At 44.1% G+C, this 17,227-nt stretch overlaps 1 protein-coding gene across 7 annotated transcripts in view; it reads right to left on the reverse strand.

The window, feature by feature from the left end:
• Positions 1 to 17,227, reverse strand: part of SLC45A4 (solute carrier family 45 member 4) — a 110,077-nt gene that overhangs the window by 46,182 nt on the left and 46,668 nt on the right. For 3 of the 7 annotated variants that reach the window (XM_083622012.1, XM_083622011.1, XM_083622013.1), the window contains one exon: positions 1,339 to 1,468. The exons of 3 other annotated variants lie outside the window; for them this stretch is intronic. The gene's annotated coding sequence lies outside the window, so the exon portion shown is untranslated. Of the gene's footprint in view, positions 1 to 1,338; positions 1,618 to 2,030; positions 4,143 to 4,225; positions 5,493 to 17,227 lie in introns of those variants that run through there. One more of the 7 variants, XM_083622014.1, reaches the window with a different exon arrangement.

Below are 17,227 nucleotides of genomic sequence, written 5' to 3' on the forward strand. Positions count from 1 at the left end.
CGTGCTTTCCCATAGAAAGTAATGCAAAACAGATTAACCCGTTCCAGACTTTTAAAAACAACCCCTAAAACAGCAATTTAACATGAATTTTACTATCTAACAAGACCACTGATCCATAAAATGAAAGCAATAAACAATGTACTGCAGTCATGCAATCAATCAATCAATCAATCAATCAGTATCTGAACTGGGTTCCACATAGTCACAAAAACAAAAAAAGAGCGCCACAATAACAAAAACGCAAAATAAATAGCAAAAACAGACAGACCTCAGTGTAACACTCAAAACAGAAGTGTGGCACTCAAATCGGAAGCGTAACACTCAAAACGGAGCATGTTTGGCTTCCGAAAAAAGTTTGCAAACCACAACACTTACTTCTGGGTTTGCAATGTTTAGGTTCCAAGTTGTTTCAGCACGAAGGTGTTTGAGAACCAAGGTACCACTGTACTACATATCTTGCTGTGGTGTGGCTTTGTCTCTAGGCTACTGAGCTTTCAGGTAGACAGCAGTGCAGAACAGACACAAAAGCCAAGACATGAGTTCAGACATCACTGTACGACAGCTCCTTATCACTGTTGGCCCCTTATTCCCATCCAGGGATGCCACCAACCCTTTGCTAAGTGTGCCACTTGTTGTAACTTCGCTGCAAGCTGGGTTTGCATGCCAAAGACCACTGCAATCTAGAAGAGGCCAAGGACTCGAGTTTGATTTTTTGATTTTAAAAGCAGTTAAAATTTATTCAACTCTGTCTGCATTACTCAGGTTATTTTCCATTTCCAATTCACTCCTTGCAAAAAAAGATTTCTGCAAAACACAAAGACTTTTACCCAGACTGCTGCAAGCAATATGAGCAAGTTCATGAAGAAAAACCATATTTGCATAAATTATACTGATTTGCATAACTCATTGCATGTCTGAATTGACCTGGCACAAAAAATGTCTCCCATCTAAAAGAAAGGGCAGACCCATGTGTCAGTTGCAGCCAGCTATATACATTCAATTTTAATTTGATTGTCTGTAGTTGAGTATGTTTGGTGTGAGATGTCCCTTTTTTGAATATGACCAAAGTGAGCAGCAAGGAAAAAAAAATCTGAACAAAATTAAATGAACCAACACATGCTTATGAGCTTATATAAATGGCCACGAGATAGTTGCTCATAGAGGCTGGCAATTAAGGGCTCTCCTTTCATGCATTACAAAAGAAAACTAATTATCAGTTACTCTGCACTGCAAAGACAGCGAAGGTCTGAAAAATACAAACCCGGTAATTTTTATTAAACGTCTAAGCATTCTCAGACAACATTATTGCAAGCGACCCATTGGGTGGCCATTTTTTACCTGTCATTCAAGCAGTCTAGGCATTAACACAGCTGGCTTCCCTTCCTCAAGCAGAGCAAATGAAGAGGCACAGTAAAGAGTTTTACCCAGGCAACGTCTATAGTGATGAGACCGACAAACCTCAGGGCATCTTAAATGCAAAAGGAGGAAACAATCAGTGCATTGTGACAATCAATAGAGGGCGCACGACAACTTAGGGCAACCCAGTACTCCCCGCTACCATCCACTCCAGAAGTTTGACTTCTTCCTTCTTAGTAGTAGTAATAATAATATTGTGCGCTGTCATAATAATAATAATAATAATAATAATAATAATAATAATAATAATAATAATAATTTATTATTTATACCCCGCCCATCTGGCTGGCTTTCCCCAGCCACTCTGGGCGGCTTCCAACTGAATATTAAAAACAATACAGCATTAGACATTAAAAACTTCCCTAAAGAGGGCTGCCTTCAGTTGTCTTTTAGAAGTAAAATAGTTGTTTATTGCCTTGACATTTGCGGGGAGGGCGTTCCACAGGGCAGGCGCCACTACCGAGAAGGCCCTCTGCCTGGTTCCCTGTAACCTTACTTCTCGCAATGAGGGAACCACCAGAAGGCCCTCGGCGCTGGATCTCAGTGTCCGGGCTGAACGATGGGGTTGGAGACGCTCCTTCAGGTATACAGGACCGAGGCCGTTTAGGGACCACATCTTAATTAATAAAATTAATTAAGATGTGGTCCCAAAGTATCCACCCAGAGAAGGATACCAATTGCATCTCCACATGACCTCCACCATGAGCTTTGCCCCTCTCCCATCATCATCATCATAATAATGTCAGTCTTATCAGTCTTATCTAGATGCGGTTTTCTGCATTGGATAAAGTGGGATCATTCAATTGCTTCCAATCCAGTAGAGTTACCAACTGTTGAAGGAAGCCCAATGCGGCAGTGCAAGGACTTGCTGTTCTCGAGACATTGCCTCCTTCCAACAGGAAAAACACCACCTCCCAGGCCAATAATACATGCAGAGACACAAACAGACGGACTCTTCTGGAGGCAGTTAATTGCTAGACACTCTTTAAAAATATTTTGGGGCGCACGAACAGAAATGTGGCTTTTATTCCAATTCAAAAAACAAGAACGATGAGCTTCAGCTATTGGAAGTATGTGAAACTGTGTCTCAGTATCTCTGTGTGGAAACACTCACAGAGAACTCAAAAAAGTAAACAGGCCGTAAAAAGCCCCAGAGGCAAATTCTGTAAGTGGCGAATGTGTGTGCTTTGAAGATGGGTAATTGGGATTCTTCCAAAGCTTTAGTCTGGCAATGCTGATGTTAATTCCACCAAATTAAAAGAGAAGGGGGCCTGTGTCAAAAGCTAAGATTGTAGTAGGAAGGCAAACATGTGTTTGACTTTTACACACACATATATAAGCTACACTGTAAGAGGATAAGTATTGTGGGCACTTACTAGCCTCTTAAAGATTATTTGCTACAGATAACATCTAGCAAAAAAAACAGCCGGTGATACGGTGAATAACTTAAGTCATCAATCCAATTTGTCCAAATTCACTGTGAAATATGCATAAAACCCAGTTCTGGCATAAAAGATACTTAGCAAACCAAAAGAGCTTCCTTTTTCAGATGCAGGGCTTCACACAATAAGACAAGATGGCTGCTTGTTCCACCAACTGGAATGCTGTTAGCAAATGCACCTACTGAATAAACTCTCTGGGCATTTATTGGCCGATATAAACATTTTCAGAAACTGCAGTTCCTTCATTTTGAAAGAGGAGCATCTATTTCCCCTGTCAGAGCTGCCTTTAACCTCCTTTCTGCACAGCATTCAATCCAACAGCGAGGTTGGTCTTCAATATCTTACACTGAGAAGTAAGCATAATGTGGGCGTTTCTCTACCCCTTTAAAGCTACAAAAATTATGAGTGGAAAAAGCTGCATTTGCAGCCTGGCACTCGCCAAAGCAAGCCTCAAGAGGAGAGGCTGAATCGAAACATTCCAGGCAAAAATCCTCTCAGCCGTGGCTGAGCCTTCCTGCACAGGAGTGCCAGCAATTCTTTCCTGTATTCAGTTTTCAATCTGCGGGAGTGCCAGCTCAAACCATTTCATCCACACAAGTAAAATATTCTACCTTGCTTACTAAACAGAAGGGTGACTCCAACTGCATATAGGCCTATGCGGGCAAAAGTCATAGTTACCCTAAGCACAACTTCAAAGGAACTTGGGGGGAGGAGGAGGAGACAGATAGATGTTTAGTGGTTCTATTTTGAATAAGGAAATATTATTATATTTGCATACCACCCTTCATCCAAAGATCACAGGGCAGTCTGCAACATAAGAATGCAAAATGAGAACACAACTGCATTTTAAAAAGTAAATAAAAATACAGTGGACGCTCGGGTTGCGGACGTGATCCATGCGGGATGCACGTTCGCAACCCGCAGCTGTGCATCTGCGCATGTGCGGGTTGTGATTCAGCGCTTCTGTGCATGTGCAAAGCGCAATTCAGCGCTTCTGCGCATGCGCGGCCACTGAAAATGGAAGTAATCCCTTCCGGTACTTCCAGGTTTTGGCGGTCCGTAACCCAAAAAAACAACAACCTGAAGCGTCCGTAACCTGAGGTAGACTGTAAATGCACCAGATGAAAATTGGACAGTGGTAAGGTGACTCAAGTAATGTAATATTGCTAATGCTTGCTTATGCATAGTAAAGAGTGTTATGTACTGAGTTGAATAGGATTCAGAATGCAGCAGTCTGATTGGTCCTAGTATAATAGGATTCAGAATGCAGCAGTCTGATTGGTCCTAGAACAATTGGATCCAGAATGCAGCAGTCTGATTGGTCCTAGAACAATAGGATCCAGAATGCAGCAGTCTGATTGGTCCACAGAAGCCACCCAATCCAGCTCCAGGTGTAAGTGAATCCGCAACCTGATTGGCCTACAGAAGAATCCCGGAATTAGCCAATCACGTGGGGCCCATTGTGTACATAATGTATATAAAGCAGACATTCTGGGGGAACTTTCATTCCTCCTCCTCACCACTATGAGCTGAATAAAGAGCATGAAATCCACTCTTGACTCTGAGTATATTTCAAGAGGTTAAGCCACAAGTGCATGGCCTTGAAGCCTAAACAAAGGTGGTGCAGGGAGTGGAGAAGGTAGGTAGGAGGTGGTCATGACCCTTGCTGAAAAATACAGGGGGGTCAAATAGCATCTCAAGCAAAATCCAGCAGGCCCGGGGGCAGTGAGTGTAACAGGGAGAGAGCAATATACAGGAGATTCCAGAAAATGCCACTCGCAGAGAGACTATTCCCTGTAGGGTCCTATAGAACCACTTGTGCGTGCTCTTTTGCACTGCCCCTTGTATCGGATAATTCGATCTAAATTCATTCATCAGTTGGTTGTTAGCAGGGAGTGCCAGTAAGGCGAATTGCAGGGTAGCCTTCCTAATGTTTACTTGGGACAAGGATAAGATGGCGATAGCAGCCAGGTTTCTGCAACACGCAATGGGGATTCGTGAATGTTATACAACAGTATTTTCATCATTAGATGCAGACTTTGCCGAGCGATTTTATTCTACTGAACCTTTTGGAATCTTGTCTATATGCCAATAAAGGTTTGAGATTTGAGTCTGAGATTGTAAACCACCCTCTGCTAGCTGGGAGAGACTGAAACAGAGAATACGGACAGGGAGATTTGGCTCAGAGGACAGGCATCCTGCAATATGTGTCAACTGGGGCCAATCTCCCCTTTCTGAGTGAAATTTTCATAGATCCTAGTCTGGCTATTTTCTGTTTTGAGCGACATTATTTTACAAGCAAGCTTCGTTGTGGGTTCCTACTATTGCCTTGTTTTTTTTCCAGTTGGCTGCACATATTTCCATGGGCTTAAGAATATCAACCGCGTTCACTGGCAAGCCTTTCATATTTAGTCCTGGCAATGTATGGAGCCCACGAAGCAGACACAGAGAAAGTTAATCTCAAATATAAAAACTTCTCAACTTGCTCTACTGAACTGCCATATTTAATTCTCAGGTACATTTGTCAAGAGTGCCAGGGTGGAAAACCATTATTATTTTCTCTCTCTCTCAATAACTGTAAGCATTCCTCTTGCCAATAACTTCTGGAATAGCACCCCTTCCAGCCCCTGATTTTTATCTTGCACTAAGGAGAGAGTCACCACAGTGGCCCCTGATTAATTTGGGCTTCCAATTCTGACAACCAGCATAGAATCCAGCACTCTGTGCCCAATGGCAAGGTGGTCTAAACCACTGAGCCTAGGGCTTGCCAATTGGAAGGTTGGTGGTTCGAATCCCTGCGACGGAGTGAGCTCCCGTTGCTCGGTCCCTGCTCCTGCCAACCTAGCAATTCGAAAGCACACTAGTGCAAGTAGATAAATAGGTACCGCTGCGGAGGGAAGGTAAACGGCATTTCCATGCACTGCTCTGGTTTTGGTGTTCTGTTGCGCCAGAAGTGGCTTAGTCGTGCTGACAACATGACCCAGAAAACTGTCTGCGGACAAACACCGGCTCCCTTGACCTGTAAAGCGAGATGAGCGCCTCAACCCCAGTCGTCTGTGACTGTACTTAACAGTCAGGGGTCCTTTACCTTTTAAAAAAAGTCTTTATAGGCAAGTCCGGAATGTATTTAGGGGCGTGCTTGAAGAGCAATCTGCTCCATGCTCCTTTCACAGCTCTGAGCTTCAAAGAAGCAATCTTCACTCTGGGACCCAACTCAACTCTTTCTGATCCTGCAGCATAAACACCGTTGTTGGTTGCGATTTTATTCAGATTTAGAGGATTATTGCCATATGCCACCCCCAAAAGTGTGCCAAACACCACAGGCCCTGTTTCTGTTGCCTTTCAATAGCTGCATCAACGCAGCCATTGCTGCCGCGTAATTGGTGTTTGCTGATGCAAAGTGGAGGAGCAAAGCTGCCGTTGTTGTCCGAATTAACAACTTCCTGTATTGCCTTGTTTGAAACATAAAGGCAACTGATGCCAAGCAACGTTGACTTTCCTCAATGCAGTGCTGAGCCGTGAGTAGCATGCAGCTAACCTTGGCTTACGGCATCTTTCATCGTATGCCACACCTCTATAAGGCCAGTGCTGGGTGAGCTGAGGATCCCACTGAACGGTGACTAGCTCAACCACTTACAACAGGGATGGCCAAACTTGGCCCTCCCGATGTTTTGGGACTACAATTCCCATCATCCCTGACCCCTGGGTCCTGTTAGCTAGGGAAGATGGGTGTTGTAGTCCCCAAAACAGCTGGAGGGCCAAGTTTGGCCAACACTGACTCACAAGGTATTATGATAAAACACCCTGGGGGATGTTGCCAACGGCTTGGAGATCCACAGATCCTGGTTATAATTGAATAATTCAACCTTGGTTCTGTACTCCTCTCCAAGCATCCCCAAAGCATTCTGCTGCAATAATGAAACGGTGACAACTCACATGCCACATTAAACCATTGCCCTCCCTTGCTCCTACCATGCTATAGACCAGGGGTCAGGAAACATTTTCAGCAGGGGGCCGGTCCACTGTCCCTCAGACCTGGACTATATTTTGGAAAAAAAAAATGAATGAATTCCTATGCCCCACAAAACCCAGAGATGCATTTTAAATAAAAGGACACATTCTACTCATGTAAAAACACACTGATTCCCAGACCGTCCGTGGGCCGGATTGAGAAGGCGATTGGGCCAGCTCCGGCCCCCGGGCCTTAGTTTGCCTACCCATGCTATAGACGAACCAAGCTGGGGTTTGGCTTGTTATGTTATGTAATCCTTGGCTCAAGGGGTAAGCCCCAAATGAATCTCGGCTGCCGTGTGTGGTTGGTGTGGAGGAAAGCAAACCAAAAGTCCAACTTCTCTGTGATTTACCTGCAGTGGAGCTGGCGGGAGCAGGGGAGGAGCACCCTGGGAACTTTTGAGCAGCTTGCACCAACATCCTGCTCACTCACATTACTTACCAAAATTTATACTGCTTTATTGTAAAGAAGCCTCTAAGCAGTTTACAAAAAAAGCACACAATAATAAATACATTAAACCACAGTTCAAGTTATGGTTAGTGAGACTTGTGAACCAGGGTGATATTGGAAACTGAAGCATGCCATTCATCAATCATTTGATACTGCTGGACATACCAAGGCTGGAGTTAAGATTTCCGCAGAGGGGAAAAATGCAAGGACATTTCATACCTTCTTTTGTAATTTATAATGGGGAGGCAGCCACAGTTGTCTGGCAAAGCACATGTTTTGCACACAGAGTTCCTGTTTCAGTCTCTGGCACCTCCAGATAAAGCATCAGAGACTTCTTCCCAAGATACTACGGTAAAACCACCACTTGGGCTTACTGATCTATGTGTATTATATAAGTTCCCAGCCCTTCCTCTTTCCAGTCACAAAGAACTTCAGGCCTATCTTTAGGTATTGTATTTAACTGTATTCCTTTACTTGGGAGTCTGCTTTCAAATATGCTGTTGGTCTTGAACTATGACTGGGAACCAGATCTCTGAACATGCAAACTGGCTGAAGATGAGGTGCCTGTTCCTTAACCATTTCATCTGTAGCCAACCATAGCTTTTGGGGTTAAAGGGTTGGGCTCCTGAGTTACAACTCATACCTTCAAAAATGTCTCAGCTTTATATTTTAACCAACTGGGGCTGCATGGCTCTGTGTACAAAATATATATATTAGGGCGCCATAACATTTTCCTTCCCTCCATTAACTAGGTTACTTATTAGAGTGTTAATCTTGAAGCACTATGTATCTCAGTACATGATATGAAGGGATGACAGAGGATGAGATGGTTGGACAGTGTTCTCGAAGCTACGAACATGAGTCTGACCAAACTGCGGGAGGCAATGAAAGACAGGAGTGCCTGGCGTGCTCTGGTCCATGGGGTCACAAAGAGTTGGACATGACTAAATGACTAAACAACAAAAAAATTTAGTTTTACAGACAGGCAAAGGATTAAGACTAGTTCTGGATGTCCTGGGAGGAGATAATACTGTGTTTTCGACAGTGAAAAGCCCTTTTTGAAGGATTCCAGCCAATCGTCTCGGGTCACTAATTCTATGCCATTCTAGGCCATCATGTTTTATTGCTAGCAGATCCTCACATTCTTAAAATGTTTGCTTTCCTGAGAGAGGAAGGAAAGAAACTAAAGATTATATCAAGACGAAGCCTGGTTTATTTTGCTTTCTTACTTGAAAGGTGCGTGACTCCAATGACCCTTTCTCTGTTTTGAAAAATCAAGTTTTAACTTCACCACTCAAAATCATGAATTAAAACCAGTGCCTGGTGGTAGGTCACAAGATTATGTCTTCAGAAACAGTCCCTTGAAGCAGCCAGCTTCCACCAGCTCCTCCAATATGCCTGTCAGCTCAACTATCCCCCACCACAAAGGGAATTCCAGATCACTTATGATATCTTAACAATGGGCTTGCTGAATCAGATCTAGGAACCACTCAGTCCCTAAGCATTCTGCTTTCAACTATGGCCTGGCCAATGGCTGCTGGAAAAACACAAGCTGGGCACCATGCCCCTCTCCCCTGCTTGCCCCCAGTGCCTGATATTCAAAGTTACTTGGTCCATGAACTCTTGTCCCCCATTTAGTTAAAAAGGCTAACAGTGGCTGATACAATCTTGGCCTACCCCATCAAATGCACTTGACAACCATGGATTTAAGGTGCTTGTTAGTTCTTCAATCCTGTTGAGCAGAGGAGTTAGTTGTCTGACTTTTCTGCTTTTAAATTAGAGATGGAATGCCTGTGGTCTTCTATAGGTTGTTGGACTTCCGATGTCCATCAGCCTCAAACAATATGGCAAGTACTCAGGAATCATGCGTGTTGTAGTCAAGCAATATCTGGAGGGCCACAGGTTCCCCATACCAGTTTTAAAAGATATTGCATCTAGTTTCCTATGGTCAAAGTTCCAGATTTATTTTTTAATACACTCAAGCACATTTCTATGCTTTTAGGCAGCAAGAAATGAGAACTAACCATTCTGTCCATGGAGGACAGTACTATAACTACCACAACAATATCATCAGGCAAGTGATCTACACGACCTGGATGAGAGATGGGGTTGCAGAATCAGCTGGCATCAATATTCCCCCTTCCCATCCCATGATGCTATCCATTGCTAGCAGGGGAAGTATTTTATGAAGAAATGCTCCTTTTGCAATGCCAGCTGCATGCTTTGTCCCTTGCTCATTCTGTGCAAAGAGGAAATGGTGGTGGCCAATACTTGTGTTTAAATTCATGAATGCATACACCTAGGAAATATATTACATTTATCTACACCAGGGGTCAGCAAACTTTTTGAGTAGGGGGCTGGTCCACTGTCCCTCGGACCTTGTGGGGGGGCAGGCTATATTTTGGAAAAAAATTAAAATGAACGAATTCCTATGTCCCACAAATAACCCAGAGATGCATTTTAAATAAAAGCACACATTCTACTCATGTAAAAACACGCTGATTCCGTGGGTCGGATTTAGAAGGCGATTGGGCCGGATCCGGCCCCTGGGCCTTAGGTTACCTACCCATGATCTAGACCTTGACTTCATTTGTTTTGTTGTATATAATCACTGTTCCTCTAGGTTTGGTTTCCCCAACTGGTCTAACACCACCACAACTCCCTCCCCCCTAAATCAGGCTAAGAAACAAAACAAAAAAAAAACCTGAAAGTGGACTTGTGTGATAGCACTGAGCTCAGTTCTCATACTGAAAACAAATTTATAGGCTCAGAAGCATCCTGTTCTTTAATTTAACTGTATTTGTTCTGGTTGGTAATAATAATGGTAATTATAATTATTATTATTATTAATCCATTATTTATACCCCACACATCTGGCTGGTAGATCTTGGGGTTTGGGTGGGGAGAGGTAGATCTGATAAGCTTGAAGTCTGCCTATTCTGACATAAGGGACCTGGACTGAGGCTCTCAACTTGTTTTAGAAATGCATATCCAACCTTTGAATAAATATATCCCTTAAACCCCCGTGTACCCACTCTATTGTGCAAAAATGCTGAATGAAGTGACTGCACATACAACACCACTAAAAAACATGGATGTAGTTGCAGCAGCAACAAAGCAGAGTTAAGCCATAAATGTTTTTGTTATATCAGGATGACGAAACACCCAAGCAGTATGGCGATGGTCCTGTTGTTATGCAACTGGCTTATTAAGGTTTTTTTCAGTAAGCATGGCAAATGGTGAGTGTGGGCATTCCTGCACCGATTTTCAACTCTGCAAAAAGCATGCAGTCAGAAATGCTGCAGCGCACACACGGCTGACCCAGTTTCGAAACAGCAGTTTATGTGCAATAAGTGCTTCGTGGAGTCTGCAGCATCTGCAGAGCTCCAAGAGTAGTAGCTATGGTATATTCACAGCTGACTTCAGGGTTTCTGAAAGAGCTATTTCCTGTCTCATAGGCTGGGCGAAATATGTATTGATGCCAGAACATGGAAAAGCTCCAAAATCTGCTTTTGCAACCTATATGCAGCTTAAGCAGGTATCCTTTAACTTTTGATACCCCAGGTTCTCTCATTTAGAATATACTCTTACAGTGTTAAATCCTGTGCTAAGAATGCAGGAGCTTCCCCTGTAGCTCTATAGTTCATTTTTCAAGTCCGTAGCAGTTTTAAATTAGATCTGGTTCCAACAGGGTTTACCAACTATTTTTTGCTTCTTGAATGCATTGAGTTGGGGGGTCCGTACCCTTTCCAAATGCTATGCATAGTGCCGTGCTACTACTACTACTACTACTACTACTACTACTACTACTATTTATATGCTGCCCATCTGACTGGGTTGCCCCAGCCACTCTGGGCGGCTTCCAACAAAGTCAAACATCAAATATAGTACAGCACAAAACATTAAAAACTTCCCTATACAGGACTGCCTTCAGATGTCTTCTGAAGTCACACAATTATTTCCTTGACATGTGATGGGAGGGTGTTCCACAGGGCAGGCGCTCTGCCTGGTTCCCTGTAACCTCACTTCTTGCAGTGTGGGAACCGCCAGAAGGCCCTCGGAGCTGGACTTCAGTGTCCAGGCTGAACGATGGGGGTGGAGATGCTCCTTCAGGTATATGGGGCATAGTAAACCAGAGGAAAGAGAGGTTTGACTTCAAATTGCGCATGCAGATGATTCAGAAGCAACGTGGTGAACAGCTAAAGCTATATGGGAGAATTGGGAATTTTAAATTGTACAAATGTCACCATTGAGGAGACAACCTGACCAAAGTTTCACCCACACGCTTTTGCTGGCACAACCTTCAGCCCTATCTGGTGACCAGCAGGACATACGAGGAATTCTGGAGAACAAAGGCCTCCCAATATATTTCATCATAGAGGTTATTCTCATCAGGACCAGAGTATGGAGGGAAATTTGCCCCTTTCTTCCACAGCTGTGATCGTGGAGCCCACCCACCCCTGAACACCACAAAAGCTCCCCACTTCACACAAATGATGGTCCTTTAATGTCTTCTGCACCAAGTAGTCACCAGGGCTCTCAAACCATGGAACTGTCTTCCATACGGAAAATCCATATATAATTTGCGTTTACAGTGACCTAGCCAGTATCATACTTGAAAACTTTCTTGCTGACTAAAACAAGGCAGGTTTAACATTCATACTTTGTACTCTTTTAAATATATCTATACAAAATTTGCCATAAGAATTGCTTGGCACCACAAACAACTCCAATGTCTGAAATCCAGTGCCGAGACCTAATGGTGCAAACTTCTTTTGTCTATGTGGGAGGGAGCTGTTGACACCATTTTTCAATATTTCCCCCCTTTTCTCATGGATAAAATACTGTCTTTGGCACCCGTCTAGTTATTAATCCCTAATCCCAAGCACATTTTCCTAAAAAAAACTTGAGTCATTTCCTTTCTGCTTCCTGTTGCATCCTGTCTGTAGCCTCTCCATCAGATAAGCCATTGGCAAAGCACAGACGGAGAATGAAAGAAGGTATAGAGGGCATGAGAAAAGGGCAGCTAGGAAACTAACTGGCACCCCTGGAAGACAAGGGGCCTCAGCAGTAGGGAGAGACAGGATACATTAATGTCTTAGAAAACATTGGCTGCACATGTGTTTTTTTCATGAGCTTAAAGACTGACCTGGCATAGATTTATCTACTGTTTGCAAAGCACAGACGTCCAACGCTAGCAACATGCATCGCACCTCATAACATCTAGTCATCTGCAGATCTGCTTTGGGAATGCAGGCTGCTCTGAGTTTTAGACTTTATAAGCACAGGTAGCTGTGTCATTACAAGAGCTGCCATGCAAAATCCAGCTTCTTGAAAACTGAAGATTCACCATTTGATCTTGTCCTAGGCATTTTCTTTTACTCCCCAGAGTTCTACGTTTTGCTGATTTTTTTTCTCAATAGCTGGGTGCAGGGAGCTAAGTGAGATTAACGTGGTCAGCCTTGGGGCAAGAAATGGAGGCCTAGCTGCATTTCCCCCCCCCCTTTTATCACAAGAGTAAACACAGCTCTGGCCAGGATTCTCATTTATTCTCAGCTGCAGCACATATAGAATCATTGAACTGTAGAGTGGGAAGGAACCCTGAGAGTCCTGTCAAACTCCCTGCAATGCAGGAATCTCAACGAAATAATCCATGACAGGTGGCCATCCAACCTCTGCCCAAAATCCTCCAATGAAGAAGTGTCCACAATCTTCCAAGACAGACCGGCTGTTCCACTGTCAAACGGCTCTTACTGTCAAAGTTCTTCCTGGTGTTTAGTTGGAATCTCCTTCCTTGTAATTTGATTTGGGTTTGGGTCCTAGCCTCCGGATCAGGAGAAAGCAAGCTTGCTCCATCTTCCATGTGACAGCCTTCTAGATATTTGAGTCTCTTCTTTTCCAGGCTAAACATACCCAACTCCTCCAACCAAGCTCCCCCAGGCTTGGTTTCCATACCCTTGATAATCTTTGCCAGACTACGTCCATAACTACTAGTAGCATAGGAGTATCCCTGCAAGGTTAGTAGTCCTCTTCAGGTATTTTCAAGAGAACAGAGAACTCCCCAGAGTTGTGGGTTTCTTCTAACAACCCCACATGGTTACAGAGAAGACTTGCATACCTTTGGAGGCTCCTCACATGAGTGGGAACCCAGATCTCCAGGCGATAACATCTGAACTGTGATAGCACCATGCTGGAAACCAATTTACACATGAAAATGTCTCTCTGCTTTGCAACTACCAAGCAAGCGCCTAGATCTTCACCAACAGCCTTGCGTGGTAAAATCCAAAGCTGGAAAGCAGATACTGGTTAGTGGGTTGTTAACATGCACAGTATACTTTCCCAAGGTGTCTGAACTTCTAAGTTCAAGGCTGAATCATGCTAAGGTTACAACTGCTTACTAGCAATTCTTGCATTCCCTTCTCAGGTGAGGAAGAGGAACCCAGGAAAACAATGCATCCCGGGGAGGGCAGAGAACTCGTTTCCCACGCTGAGTGGTCAGGCAGTTTAAGCAACTCCTTTTTCATCCTGAGGAAGTGCTGTACACACAGCATGCATTCCTTGTGGACGTTCACATGGCCGGGAGCTCAATGTTTATCATGGCTAGCTTATATTTTTAGCCACAGCTAGCCCTTTAATCTCCTGACGTAGAATCTCACATGGCAGCAAATGCTGACGGTAGATAGATCAGGTTTTCCTCTGAGCAGCTCGGCAGCTATTTATGCAGCCGTAAGCTAGCTAATCATCAAGCCCTCTGCTAACATCTTAAAACATGCAAAGGTTGTGGCATCTTCATTATTGAAAGAGGATGAACAAGCAACTTAATTCAAGTTGCAGTAGGCAGCTTCAGTATTTTTATCCCGTAGTTTCAAGGTAACGGACCAAATCACACCTACCTCTTGTGAAGAAGAGACAGTTCCTGCTTGCACAGAAACTGATAAAAGAGTTGTAGAACACTGAAGCTTAAAGTCCCCATGCTAACATAGGTTGCTCAAAAGGGAGTGCCTTCATCCCTTTTGTATCTCATTTTAAGAGCCAGAATGAAACCTATTGGATCTGTTTCCAGAACTGGCCAGCCCGATGTCTCCAGCAAGTCTATAAACAGTGTATAAAAGCAATGGATCTCACTAACTCTTCCCCACACCCTCTAGGTATTCAGAGACGCACTGCATCTAAACATGAATGCTTCAATCACAATCATTTCACTGTTAGCCATGGTAATAACTATCTATGCACCAAGCCCGTCAAAGTTAATCAGCTGTGTTGAAGTACAATAATTCATTCACCACCCAGCTCGATTTCAGAGCAGCTTGCGAGAAAGAAAAAAAGCAACTCAATTGTTAACGAAACCAGAATAAAAGTAACAGAAAGAATTAAATTGAAACTTACAAAGAGCAACAAAATCACAAATGTCTCATTGAATTAAAAGAAATATTTTCCAGGTGCCTGGAGGACAGCAGGGCAGGCACCAGGCAGGCTGCCTTAGGGAGGGAACATCCAAAAAAGCTCTGCCTCTCACTGACAGCCACCTTATCTCAGATGAGGCAGGAGAGCTTCAGCAGATTTTTTTAACTGTTGGGCAAGCTGATATGAAACTAATTCATTAATCCAAACACAGAATGGATCACTAATGTGAAAATCGTTGTATTTTAAGCATTGGGCAGCCTTCATCTCCATCACTGAGCCAGCCTCGTCAAGGAGGAAAACTATGCTGCCTTTCCTGTTACGGTTTACCCCGTTCCAGTTGTGTCAGATAAAAACAGCCCTAATCACTAGCTGTGTAATGTTGCACCCGGTGCTGCTGTGTCCATCTCATGCAACAGACTTCCACTCGCACAACAGAGCTCCATCCCACAACTGTAGCACACACACACACCCCAGCACACACTCAAAATCTGTTCCGGAGGGTTGAGGGACCCCACGATGCAGGTTTTTGGGGTGCACAGAGATGAGGGGAAGGGGAAGTCCTGTTGAGCAGGTGGAACACAATTTGTTGTTTAGTGAGCTGTCAAAAAGTTAAACTGAGGCAGTGAGTGTGAGTTCCTGACTTCATAGAGCAGTGGCTTCAACCTTTCTGCCCTCAACGATCCCTTACACAAGATGCAAGAGAAAAATGGAGAGTAAGGGGAAGGAGCTCAAGACCTGCTGAGGGTAATAATAATAATAATAATAATAATAATAATAATAATAATAATTTATTATTTATACCCCGCCCATCTGGCTGGTTTTCCCAAGCCAGTCTGGGAGGCTTCCAACAGAACACTAAAATACAATAGTCTATTAAACATTAAAAGCTTCCCTAAACAGGGCTGCCTTCAGATGTCTTCTAAAAGTTTGGTAGTCATTTTTCTCTTTGACACCTGGTGGGAGGGTGTTCCATAGGGCGGGTGCCACTACAGAGAAGGCCCTCTGCCTGGTTCCCTGTAACTTGGCTTCTCGTAGCGAGGGAACCGCCAGAAGGCCCTCGGCGCTGGACCTCAGTGTCCGGGCAGAACGACGGAGGTGGAGACGCTCCTTCAGGTATACTGGACCGAGGCTGTTTAGGGCTTTAAAGGTCAACACCAACACTTTGAATTGTGCTTGGAAACGTACTGGGAGTCAGTGTAGGTCTTTCAAGACCGGTGTTATATGGCCTCGGCGGCCACTCCCAGTCACCAGTCTAGCTGCCACATTCTGGATTAGTTGTAGTTTTCGGGTCACCTTCAAAGGTAGCCCCACATAGAGCAGGCTGGGCCGGAGGAAGAGGGATGCAGGCATCTACACACAATTCAAGAGGACCATGATAAGGATTAAATAACCAATACAGTCAAAAAATACAGGTTCGGGAGGGGCAGCCCATCCCAGGTGTTCCAAGCATCACTATGTAGGTGGCTCGTTTTAATATGCTGCCTAGAGCAAAATGCTTCTCTAGCACTGCCAACAGCGAGTTCCAACACCAGGAGGAGTGGGGGGGGGGGGCGGAGAGCAAATCTGCAGGCAACATTTGCAAAGATTTGCAGCTACAGTCAAATGGTGGCAATGAGAAAGTTCTCCAAAGCTGTTGAACAGAAGAAGCTGCCATCCACAGAGCTAGACTTGCTGGTCCCCCTGACGTGCTGCTATCTTTTCTGACGCGGAAGGAGAGGGCTCATGTAACAATGCAAAATAAGGGCATAAAAAGCTATTTTTAATAATACCAAAGTCAGTCTGCAAGGTTTTGCTCTTCAGAGCTTATGCGCCTGAACGCGAGAAAGCCCGAACTGGTGATTCTCCAACTGTGTGCAAGTGAGAGGAACAAAGAGAATGAACCAGGTCACATTCCTCCTCTTCTCCTGGGAAAAGTCATCACACAGGACAACCCTGTTTTTAATCCAGAAATAAACAGAGCCTCAGATATCAGAAGGTGGAGAAGACCAGCCTACACACTTCCAGGTTCCTTAGCCACTGTCAAGAAAGAGACGTTTCGTTCAGACATTTTTCACACACTAGTTTGGGTCTAAGAAGAGAAATGGAAGGAAGGCTTTTTAAAAATTATGCAAATTTAAGAGTTCATGAGGGGGGGATTCTTTTTAAGGCGCCGATTACCTAAGAAGCCTATTTTTCATCTTAGCAAGCCTGGCGAGGAAGACCATATTGCCTTATCCATCACCCTCTCATGCATTCCATTAGTGGCACTGCTTTACTGTGAGAAACAAATCCATCAAATTAGGGATGTCAAAAAGCCACGGCCAAAAGGGAAGCAGTAAAATTTAATCAAAAATAAGAGCCAGCTTCATCAGAATCCTGTGCAGCGTAATGCTGGCGGGAAGGAAAGCTCTTCTTTGGAAAATGGCCCGTGTGCATGAGGACCCAGTGTCTGGATGCTGGCAAGTGGTCAGCCAAAACGTCAGACATTCCTACACCATAACTCCTTACATTCCCCAGCCATCCT

The sequence above is a fragment of the Podarcis filfolensis genome, assembly GCF_964270895.1.
Source record: "Podarcis filfolensis genome assembly, chromosome: 7".
Classification (NCBI taxonomy): Eukaryota; Metazoa; Chordata; class Lepidosauria; order Squamata; family Lacertidae; genus Podarcis; species Podarcis filfolensis.